We start from the raw sequence: 12498 nt of genomic DNA, 5'->3' as shown, positions 1-12498 counted from the left end.
TCATCGTGACATCATTTCGATGAAATACATAGATGTCAACCAAACTGAAATAAATCAGATAGGTCACAGCATAATGTGTTATTTTAAAATCAGCTTTGATATTAGGGTACACCACATAGTTCAATACCGTGAAGTCGTGTCACAAGCTACCTGGGGCGGTGGGGTAGCCTAGTGGTAAAAGCGTTGGCTTGCCACGCCGAAGACCCGGGTTCGACTCCACACATGGGTACCCATTTTTAGTGTTCCCCGCCGTGATATTGCTGGAATATAGCTAAAAGCGGCGTAAAACCATACTTACTCACTCGCAAGCTACCTTTCAGGTTCGACTGGTTAAAGTAAATTCAGCTTCATAGAATCATATTCGAGCTTACAACAGCTGAGTAGTATTTGTATCTTCAACAGATTTGTCGTCTCTCCACGAGGAACTCGAGACATCTCCACCGGAGAAGTTTGAGTGCCAAGCACGAGGATGAAAAGATGCAGGAAATGCGAGCAACTCTGGACATTGAGTCTCCATAATGACAATGGTGAACCTCATCATGACATCATTTCGATGTAATACATAGATATGGAATAATGTAAGGGACATTCTCGCGATCTCGCATTCTCGCGATCTCGACCTTTCGAAACAAGATAAAAATGCCAAAAGTGCGAGAATGCGAGATCGCGAGATCGCGAGATTTGGCCAAAATCTCGCGTTCTCGCGATCTCGCATTCTCGTGTTTTTGGTACATAGCACTTTTTGTCAAAAGTCGAGATCGCGAGATTGCGAGATTTGTACATGCTGTCAAATCTCGCATTCTCGCTATCTCGACTTGCCAGATATGGCCATAAAAACACGAAATCGCGAGAACGCGAGAATGCGACATTGCATTTTCTCGCGGTCTCGCGATCTCGCGATCTCGCGTTTCAGACGCTGTCGTTGCGCATGCGTAATATCATAAGGTCAAGGCGCATGCGTATCTAAGTACTGCTGTGGTCATGCTTCTTTCATGCTTTTCACTTCCCAACTAGCATTTAGCAAAATTATCACATAGCTTGAAAATGACTGACTGACTGAATTTGGCTTTACTCCGCTTTAAGCAATATTCCAGCTACATCACGGCGGGGGACACCAGAAATGGGCTTCACAAATTGTACCCATGTGGGGATTCGAACCCGGGTCTTCGGCGTGACGAGCCAACGCTTTAACCACTAGGCTACCCCACCGCCCGCTTGAAAATGCTACCATGTAATTTACATACAGGATGTGTAGGGTAGAGTATATAAGTCCGTTCCCGTTGTTACAATTTCCTATGTCCTTAAAAATCCTCAACATGTAAAATTTTATTTAAGAAACGAAATTGTGAATATGACTGTCCAATAAAAGTGAAAACATGAAAGTGTCCGGAAGCTGGAAAAAAATATCAACGTCAGTGAGTGATAAAATAGTGCTTAAAGCCGCATCATTTCGCAGCTATACCGTCAGATATACAAATAATCACAGACCAGTGACTTTCTCCATGATGCAATATCATATACGGCTAGCATATTCATTCAAACAAAATTCTAACAGACCAATTTGTAGCAGTCGGCTAAAATGAACATGTCTGATGATTTTTTCGTACTCGACATTATATTCGCTAGTTTAGGCCATAACATATTAATTAATAGATTTTCTTCCGCTCCCGCCTCTATACAAAACACCCTCTCTTACATGAAAAAAAATAAAAATGCATTTGTACCAATAATATTTGTGTTTCTCTGGCAGACATGATATAGTGGAGTTTCAATGTGTTATTAACCACAGACTACTGGCTATGAGTGAGATATCTCTTAATTTTCATATCTTTGTGGAAGAAGACACCCTGTAATAACAATAATATACACGATATACACAACATAAAATCACATATGAAGAACATGTCATCATAATAAATATAGTGCATAAATGTGCCTATCAACAATCATATACAGGTATTATGCGATGCAATATCACACAGGTTACTTACGTGATCACATGTTTACAGTGATATACCAAATGAGTGTTGGCATAAACACTTATAATAATACATGGTATAATAATAAAATATACAATAGATACTGTTCAAAGAAACCTATCCTGTGGGTTACCCGAGAGTGTGTCTGCACATCCAGCAGCCGGACAGTCAACGCATGCAATAATCCCATATAGGTACCACACATTGATCACATGCAATCTTTGTCAAGTACATACAATGTACATGGTAGATGAGATATATCAATCTTACATGATACAGAAAATAGTTACCAAACAACAACTACTAGCCAGCACTAGATATTCACTAGACATATAGAAAGCAAACCATGAGCACATTCATACAAGTTAAAAAGTATACTGTGTATTCACTTTTATTTTGTTTATCATGGGCATATTTATACCTATTTTGTGTAATGATTAATGTTAGGGTTTAATTTACTATGTATGTAACAATTAAAATGTATAATAACTAACCTTTAATTCTGACCAAATTGTGACACAGAACTGTACATGAAACACAAAGACATACATGAAGGTCCGGGTGCGAATGTATCTTCAGCAACCCATGCTTGTCGTAGGAGGCCACGAACGGGATCGGGTGGTCAGGCTCGTTGACACATGTCATCTGTTCCCAATGGCGCAGATTGATGTTGATCACTGGATTGTCTTGTACAGAATGGATTATTTGCAGACCGCCGCCATGTACCTGAGAGCGGCGTAAAACTAAACTCACTCACTCAGTGAAACACATGTGAAACAACTGGCTAAAGCGCCGGCTAGTGATCTAGCGAGGTTGAGGTGTCGGGATCGAGCCCATCTGTGACCGGGTGTAAAAACCTTGCAGTCAACTTTGTGTGCAGACTCTTTCTGTGCTGTCACAACCCCTAGTGTACAGTACACAACCCCGTGCACTTAAAAGAACCCACAAATCCATTGGTATATGACCATATGGTGGCCACATGAATACGTGCAAACACCTAGTTGCGGGTACATCAAGGTGCTGTGAACTATGTGTCCCTGTCCACACAGCTGGAAATGGGTACCTCGTTAGGATGAGAAAGTCACAATAAACTCGGTGCGCCTAGACGCAGTAAGAGTTGTATACTCCCAAGTGGGTTGAAATTGATATTGCGTGGATAGGTGCGCTATATAAATATAATTATCCTATGATATTAATAATATAATAATTCATCCCTGTTACATTCCTACTTTCTTTATTTGATGAAATACTCCGCAAACGCAGCCCTACTGAACATGCATGATACATGTGAATCGAATCCTTCGACAGTAGTTGTACAAAGTAAAAATAAAATGTAAATTAATATTCTTCCCGTCTCCCATGTTTTTATAGAAATTAATCAAACTTTGTGTTTAAATTTATTGCGGCCTTAGCTTCAGAAGCTCGGCATGCTAATATTGGAAATAAACCCCATTCACAACCCGGGGTACGTGCATTGCTCTGAATAAATGAGTGAGTTTGGCTTAACACGCCTTTCAACTGTATTTATCTTTCAGTTATGTCATGGCTTGTAAGTTCGATACAGGATGAAACCCACCAACATAGGTTTCTGGCACGCTCAAGGGACGCAACTCCATTGCCACGCCTCAGACGACTGAGCTACCCGTCATCCCGGTTCAATATGACTGTAAAGGTAATATGCAGATTTGTCAAGGCTCGCAAAGCACGAGAACACGAGAACGCGAGATCGCGAGATTTGTCAAATGTCGCAATCTCGCGTTCTCGCGTTCTCGTGTTTTTGAAAATCGTTACATAGAACTGTATGGGTAATTGGCACGAAAGCACGAGAACGCGAGAACGTAATTGACACAAAAGATGAGAACGCGAGATCGCGAGAGATTTGTCAAATGTCGCGATCTCGCGATCTCGCGTTCTCGTGTTTTTGAAAATCGTTACATAGAACTGTATGGGCAATTGGCAGAAAAACGCGAGATCGCGAGATTTGTCAAGTGTCGCAATCTCGCGTTTTCGCGTTCTCGCGTTCTCGTGTTTTTGAAAATCGTTACAAAGAACTGTATGGGCAATTGGCAGAAAAACGCGAGAACGCGAGATCGCGAGATTTGTCAAATGTCGCAATCTCGCGTTCTCGCGTTCTCGTGTTTTGAAAATCGTTACATAGAACTGTATGGGCAACTGGCACCAAAGCGCGAGAACGCGAGATCGCAAGATCGCGAGATTTGTCAAGTGTCGCAATCGCGTTCTCGCGTTCTCGTGTTTTTGAAAATCCTTACATAGAACTGTATCTGTTGCGCAACCCGCATGCCCAATTGATGGTATACGTATAGACTGATTAACAAAGATGAAATCTTTTTTACTTGATAATATTTCCATCTTCATTATGATGATAAGAAATAAAAACATTTGAAGTTTAACCATCTGCCAGCAGTAAAATGTTAGGACTCAAAATAACGAAGTCAATGTACGTTTTTATATTTTGTTTTATAATCCTAATTAGTTTATTATCAAATTTTTATGCATTTTGAAACTTAATAAGAAGGGCACGATCAGCTTATACTTATAGTGAATATATAACATGACTGTAATATCAAACATTTAACTTAAAATAGACTAAAAGTACAGCAACAATGCCAGGTTATTACCATGTTCTATCAATATCCACATCAAGGGTAGATATGCCATTCATCTGCAGCTGACAAAAAATCCTGTTCCATGTCATGTATCTTTTAACAGTGTTATATGCGAAAAAGCGATATATCGTTTCAGGTTTTTCACATTGGTGTATAGTCTCATTGGTCACCCAAGATAGAACACCTGGCAACTAATTGCATGATGTCCGCCATTCGTTTTTTAAAAACATTTACTTAGCCAGTAATGAGCAATCAGTCAACTTATTGGCGGTTAATCCTTTGAAGGAAGGACGTTGTTTTTACACAAGCACTTTAAGACAGGGTGTATTCAGTATAGATTATCTCATAAAGCGTGAGAGATCGCAGATGCAAATCGTGGTGATCGCGAGAGATGTCCATGATCGTGAGGTATCTTGATAATCGTGGCAAATATTTAATCTTTGAAGGCATTTCATCAGGTGAAGGATCAAGCATACGCTCCGAAACGTAGTGTCAGTCACAATAAAGAAGTTGACATCCAGTTGATTACCTTCAAGTCGTACAATGGCTATTCTATATTTTCACAGGCACATGGTTGATAAGAAAAGTTGAAGTGGTCAAGAAATGAAACAAGTCTAAACTGATATTTGACATTTCATGACATAATTTATTTTGTGTCACCATTATTAATCACAAGATAAAAACATATCATGTGAAATATCAATATATCAAATATTGCACCAGACATTACCAATAACAAATATAAGAAAGGCAAGATTTACGGATGTCAACTTCTTTATTGCGACTAACACGACATTTCGGAGCGTATGCTTGCCCCTTCACCTGATGAAATGCCCTTCAAAGATTTAATTACAAATACCTATTCTATTATATGTACAATTCAATTCTGACATAGTTAAGTAATTACTTTTCAATATAACTATAAAGTCACAATTCATTTTACACAAATGACATTATTTTAAGCACGTTTCATTCCATGAAACACCCTATCTAATTAATACAACATATTTATGTTGCCAACCTCAAGTGTGTGTTTCAGGGTGGACAGTTCTCTTTGGAGGTCTTGATCTTTCTTTTACTTTTGGGGGAGTCTCTGGCCAGCACTGTATTGTAGCATGTTCAGTTCATTAATGTTTTGCTCCTCCAACAAGAATTCTATTTTATCCCCTTGTTCACTCTGTACGTGTATCCTTTAGCACACAAGTACCTACCACCACGTGAAGTAGGAAGGAACTTGTAATTGAACTCTTAACTGTCCATGATACTAGCTATTGTAACTTGATGGTATTTATACAATATGTAAGACATGTATGTACTGAATGACTCTGATTGAGTGAACACATTAATCATTACCATTATAATCTCAGTGAGTACTCAAATTGAAATCATATTCCACAACATAGTTCAGAATTCACAGCACCCCAGTGACTTAATCCCTTATAACAACACCGGCACAACATCAAGGAGACTATACTGTAAGAACCAAATTCTACTTCCCGGGAAGACTAGCACCCCATAATGGCCTAATCGTGGCCTAGTGTAAGCGCAGCATTACATAAACACTAGCTTTTGACAAATCCGCTGTGCAAGATAAAAGTAATCAATCAATCAGCGTATTGTCGGTTAATCCTTTGATCGATGTTTGTTTTTATAATTCAGGTGATAATTCCTCTTCCTGCACTTCCATGGGCATATTACATAACATGTAATACATTTGTCGCATCAGACCTTCATTTCTAATGTTGAGTATTTACTCCAGACACGAGAAATGCCGACTGGGAACATTTGTCGGGTAATCTAAGTGGTGTTACCACTAATGATATCTGTTATTAATTCATTAATATAACTGATCATGAAGTGAATGATGACAAAGAACATGTGTATGTTTTATACCACCAAACACGAGTTACAGCTGGGGAGTAGCAGTGGCTGTTTTAAACTTATGGCCAACACTGTTTTGAGGATACGAACGGAACTTCATTGCTGCATAAGAAATACATATAAGCATTTGCTGGTCACATGCAACGCAAAACACAACATTGCAGATTCTGATACCTTTCGGTATGGACTTACAGAAACTGCAATGCATCAAAATGCAAATTCAACTTATAAAGTTGAAAAATAACGCGATTAAAAAAAACCCCAAACGATTCACTAATGTCACCGCAGAGCTGGGGTGAAAATTGGTTTCAACAGCTATGCTGCGCTGCGCTCATAAGGCATGCGCAGTGAATAGGTTCGCATTCCCGGATAATAAGGTCGTGAGCAGGAGTAGTCTAATCTTGGTTGTGTACACAAACAAGTAAATAATCTACTAGTTACATAAAAAAGCAACATAAAACAAGAAACACCATGTTGATTGTCACAGACAAAACTAAATGTCTGTTATGTCTGCTTGTCTGCCTGCCTGTCTACTAATAACAATATGCAATACACAACTTCAATCATTGACCACATGCAATTTGAACTTAACACCTATCGGGCTTATATGCCATAAACAAAGAGCCGACTGAGCGTATGGGCAAATGAGCCAGCCAATGAAAGACTTCGTTAGACTTGAGTGCATCCTCAAGGGGGGTTAAAGGGTTATGGCCCGGGAAAGCGAAATCTGGATCAAACCTCCTCATTTAGGTGTCGCTTTCGCGGGAACGGTCAAGCTACAGTGAACACTGAATTTAGCATTCCCGGGACTCTCAATACACATGAAAAACAAAGAAATGTGAGTAGTCGTCTGATACCGTAGTCATGGTAGAAATTTAATAAATAAATAAATACGTTTAACATTAGCAAGCCATGGTGAAGCATACATATTATTTTCAAGCTTGTGTGATAAAACATAGTGAATTATGACTGACATTTTATTTTGATGTACATTAGTAGCAAGTTTAAAACAAACTGAAATCATTCACTTGTTAATATATACAGAGATAAGAATTCGTCAAGTTTCTTCGTGGAGCATTTAGAATGATGTACTCTTGCATAGTTTCAGGACAGACTTCATGAATAACCTGTGAACATTTTCTAAAATGTCTATATTTGAATGTCCCCACACTTCGCAACCATATAACATGATTGGTAGGATCATGCAGTCAAAACATTTAAACAAACAATCGAGAGGAATGTTGCGATTTCTAGCCTTTGAGGGGATAATAAACACGTCTTTTTATGCTTTACGTCACATCGGCATTATTCCAGCCATTTAGTGACGAAATCAAGTCTGCATTCATAAACATTTTAAGTACAAAGTCCAAATGAGTTTACTTTAAAAACATATTTATCAATGACATTGTTATTTAAAAACAGAAAATGTCATAGCAATTAATTTAAAGGCACTCAATTCGTTATTCGCATTACATAGTTACAATTTATGATACAGATCAACTTCCCTCAGGTAGTTAACAATGAGATCCCCGCTCACGCGTGAAAACAGATACCGGTGGTACATGAGTATAACAAAGGAGTACATACAAAAAATACAACAAGAAGACTAAATGATACATCAATTAAAGTCTTTACAAACAATCTTAAAATTAACTTGGATACATTTTAAGAGAAGATATTTTACTTGAAAAAGGTTGACGAAACTTTGACAAATTCGGCCATGTAATTGTAAGGTTCGTTTAACAATGATACTAATTCGTTACATGAGTTAATAAAACTATAGATAAGTAGGGTCTGAAACTTGAAACAACTGAAACTTCATCTCATCTAAGAGGCTCACAGAACGACTATTGGGGTCGCGCGCTAATCTGAAGTACGGTAATCCGATGTTTTCATAGCAATTCGCTTTGGCGGCACTTCTAGCACAACTTTGGCTTTCGCTTTACCGGGAATAGGGAATATTGAAATTTCGCTTTCCCGTGCCGACACCGGTTAAAATACTGTAAACTGATTGTCCTCCTGAGAGGGTACGTAAGTCCCAAAACATTCAAAGTAAATTTAAACTCCCCATTTTGTAATCGTAGAATATGTGTATTTTTAATGTATGGCTAGATGTGTGTAAATTGCTAACAACTGAAGGGAAGATGTACATCCAGCTATAGGGTGCATGCAGGAAGCAAATGTATTGTAAGTCCCAATGGTCCCCAGTATGGTGATCTACCTTCAGTTGTTGGCAATCTATAGCCTGTTTTATATTGTATTGTCATGTATAGTTAAAATGTTTTATATTTAGTTACAGTTTTAAATTTCTAACTGTGATAATCTAGTTGTGTTACTGTCCTTCGTAGACGGGTTTTTATAATTTACCTTTCATTTATATTAATGTATAACTTGATTTAGTCACGATATGGCTGAAATATTGTCAAAGTGACTTTACATTTTAACTCACTCACTTTCTCACTATACTTGAGTGCACACCCACCCGCTCTGACTGGGTTCGGTATCCGGTTGCTTCGTTTCGATCGTAGTATACCCAAGTACAAAATAGTGTGTTTTTAATACCATAGGTGATACTGACAGTGTATGAAATAAGCCCCTAACCAAGCCAGACATCAGGGCTGGTAACTTCAAAATGTTACCAGCCCAAAATGGATTTAACCAGACCAGACACCAAAATATGTATGGAACATGTTAAAGTTTTACCAGATAATCGGGCTGGCTAGCTGTAAATCTAGACCGTCCGTTAGAAATCTAGCCCGTCTCGGGCGGTCGGACGTGCATTATTTCATACACGGGTAATAGACTTCCTATTTTCACATGACATGATTAAATCCAGGCATTAGAAAATCCGAAAAACTACAGGGTAAATTTTCAAATAACGGCATCTGATTTGCATCCGCCCTTCCTAATGTCCCACTGTTTATGTTGAAGAAATTGTGGACAGTAGCCCAGTGCCTGTCACGGTCGAGGGAGCAGGTACTGACCAGCTTGCAGCTAGGATTTGAAATACGACTGTTGGCGAGAAACATTAATCGCTCTGGCTCAGTGCCCTTTAAAAATCGTTGCATGGAACTGCATGGGCAATTGGCACAAAAGCACGAGAACGCGAGATCGCGAGATTGCGACATTTGACAAATCTCGCGATCTCGCGTTCTCGTGCTTTTGTGCCAATTACCCATACAGTTCTATGTAACGATTTTCAAAACACGAGAACGCGAGATTGCGACATTTGACAAATCTCGCGATCTCGCGATCTCGCGTTCTCGCGTTCTCGTGCTTTTGTGCCAATTGCCCATACAGTTCTATGTTACGATTTTCAAAAACACGAGAACGCGAGATTGCGAAATTGCGACATTTGACTAATCTCGCGATCTCGCGTTCTCGCGTTCTCGTGCTTTTGTGCCAATTGCCCATACAGTTCTATATTACGATTTTTAAAAACACGAGAACGCGAGATTGCGACATTTGACAAATCTCGCGATCTCGCGTTCTCGCGTTCTCGTGCTTTTGTGCCAATTACCCATATAGTTCTATGTAACGATTTTCAAAAACACGAGAACGCGAGATTGCGACATTTGACAAATGTTGCGATCTCGCAATCTCGCGTTCTCGTGATTTTGTGCCAATTGCCCATACAGTTCTATGTAACAATATTCAAAAACACGAGAACGCGAGAACGCGAGATTGCGACATTTGACAAATCTCGCGATCTTGCGATCTCGCGTTTTTCTGCCAATTACCTATACAGTCATCTTGAACTGTGATCACGGGTAGTTCAGTCGTGGCAATGGAGTTGCGTCCCTTGAGCGTGCCAGAAACTTATGCTGGTGGGTTTCATACTACATCGAACTGATAATCCGTGACATAACTGCAAGATTAATTTCTAAAACAACATGAGAGGCGGGAAGTATGTTGATTTGCATTTATTTTTTGTCTAATCGAACTTTTTAAGGCACCCGTGTACATTTACTGTAGAAGGATTCGATTCACATGCATCATGCATGTTCAGTAGGGCTACGTTTGTGGAGTATTTCATCAAGTAAAGAAAGTAGGAATGTAACAGGGGTGAATTAAGTAGTTGTATATTGTGTACGTAAATGAATAACTAATCATCATTATCAGGATATAGTGGTCTCGCAGACGACGACTTCTTTATGCATTTAAGCTGCAATTAGTTGTCAGTTTAGCTGTCTCTTGTCCTTGTGTTTCTGTGAGTGAGTTATTGAGTTTAGTTTATATGGCGGCGGTATGTAAATAATCGAGTGTGGACCAGACAATCCAGTGATCAACATCATGAGCATCGATCTGCGCGATTGGGAACCAATGATATGTGTAAACCAAGTCAGCGAGCCTGACCACCCGATCCCGTTAGTCGCCTCTTACGACAAACATGAGTTCCTGAAGATACATTCTAACCCGGACCTTCACGGGTGTCTTTGTGTTTCATGTACAGTTCTGTGTGACAGTTTGGTCAGAATCAAAGGTTAGTTATTATACATTATAATTGTACATACATAGTAAATTAAATCCTAATATTAATCATTACACAAAATAGGTATAAATATGCCCATGATAACAAAATCATTACACAATATACCATTTAACGTGTATGAATGTGCTTATGGTAGTTTTTTATATGTCCAGTCAATATGTTGGCTAGTAGTTGTTGTTTGGTAACTATTTTCTGTATCATGTAAGATTGATACATCTCATCTACCATGTATATTGTATGTACTTGACAAAGGTTACATTTGATCAGTGTGTGGTTCTTATATGGGATTATTGCATGCGTTGACTGTGCGCCTGCTGAATGTGCAGACACATTCTCGTGTAACCCACAGGATAGGTTTCTTTGTACAGTATCTACAGTATATTTAATCATTATACTATGTATTATTATAAGTCTTTATGTCAACACTCATTTTGTATATCACTGTAAACACGTGATCACGTAAGTCACCTGTGTGATATTGCGACGCGTAATACCTGTATATGATTTTTGATAGGCACATTTATGCACTATATTTATTATGATAACATGTTCATTGGATGTGATTTTATGCTATGTTTGTTGTGTACAAAAATAGTATTGTTATTACAGGGTGTCTTCTTCCACCACGATATGAAAATAAACAGGTATCTCACTCGTAACCCGTAGTCTGTGGTTAATAACACATTGGAACTCCGCTATATCATGGCTGCCACAGGAACACAACTATTAGCTATACAAATGTATTTCTATTTTATGGAAATTGAAGACAAAAGAATAGTATAAAGCAGGATGTTTTGTAGTCAGGCGGGAGCGGAAGAAAATCTATTAAAGTGGCGAATATGGTGTCGAGTAAAACATCAGACATGCTCATTTTAGCCGACTGCTACAAATTGGTCTGTTTGAATTTTGTTTGAATGAATATGCTAGCCGTATATGATATTGCATCATGGAGTAACCCACTGGTCTGTGATTGTTTGTATAACTGACGGTGTAGCTGCGAATTGATGCGGCTTTAAGCACTATTTTATCACTCACTGACGTTAATATATTTCCAGCTTCCGGACACTTTCATGTTTTCACTTTTATTGGACATTCATATTCACAATTTCGTTATATTTAACACGTTGAGGATTTTTAAGTACATAGGAAATTGTAACAACGGGAGCGTACTTATATACACTACCCTACACATAGTGTATGTAAATTACATAGCATTTTTAAGCTATGTCATAATTTTGCTAAATGCTACTTGGGAAATGAAAAGCATGAAAGAAGCATGACCACAGCACTACTAAGATGCGCATGCGCCTTGACCTTATGATATTACGCATGCGCAACGACACCGTCTAAAACGCGAGATCGCGAGATCGCGAGAACGCGAGAAAATGCAATGTCGCATTCTCGCGATTTCGTATATTTGTGGACATATTTGACAAGTCGAGATAGCGAGAATGCGAGATTTGACAGCATGTACAAATGTCGCATTCTCGCGATCTCGACTTTTGACAAAAAGTGCTAT

At 38.8% G+C, this 12498-nt stretch overlaps 1 long non-coding RNA gene across 1 annotated transcript; it reads right to left on the bottom strand.

Annotated features, from left to right (window-relative positions):
• Nucleotides 1-2230: 2230 nt before the first annotated feature.
• On the bottom strand, nt 2231-12012 carry LOC124266185. The gene is made up of 3 exons (XR_006895658.1): nt 12000-12012; nt 9472-9474; nt 2231-2367 (listed from the first exon to the last, which is right to left on the bottom strand). It is a non-coding gene; the product is annotated as an uncharacterized LOC124266185 (long non-coding RNA).
• Nucleotides 12013-12498: the final 486 nt, after the last annotated feature.

Source organism: Haliotis rubra, unplaced genomic scaffold (assembly GCF_003918875.1).
Source record: "Haliotis rubra isolate DU_JTF1 unplaced genomic scaffold, ASM391887v1 Scf10, whole genome shotgun sequence".
Classification (NCBI taxonomy): domain Eukaryota; kingdom Metazoa; phylum Mollusca; class Gastropoda; order Lepetellida; family Haliotidae; genus Haliotis; species Haliotis rubra.
This window is presented reverse-complemented; position numbering and strand designations above follow the sequence as displayed.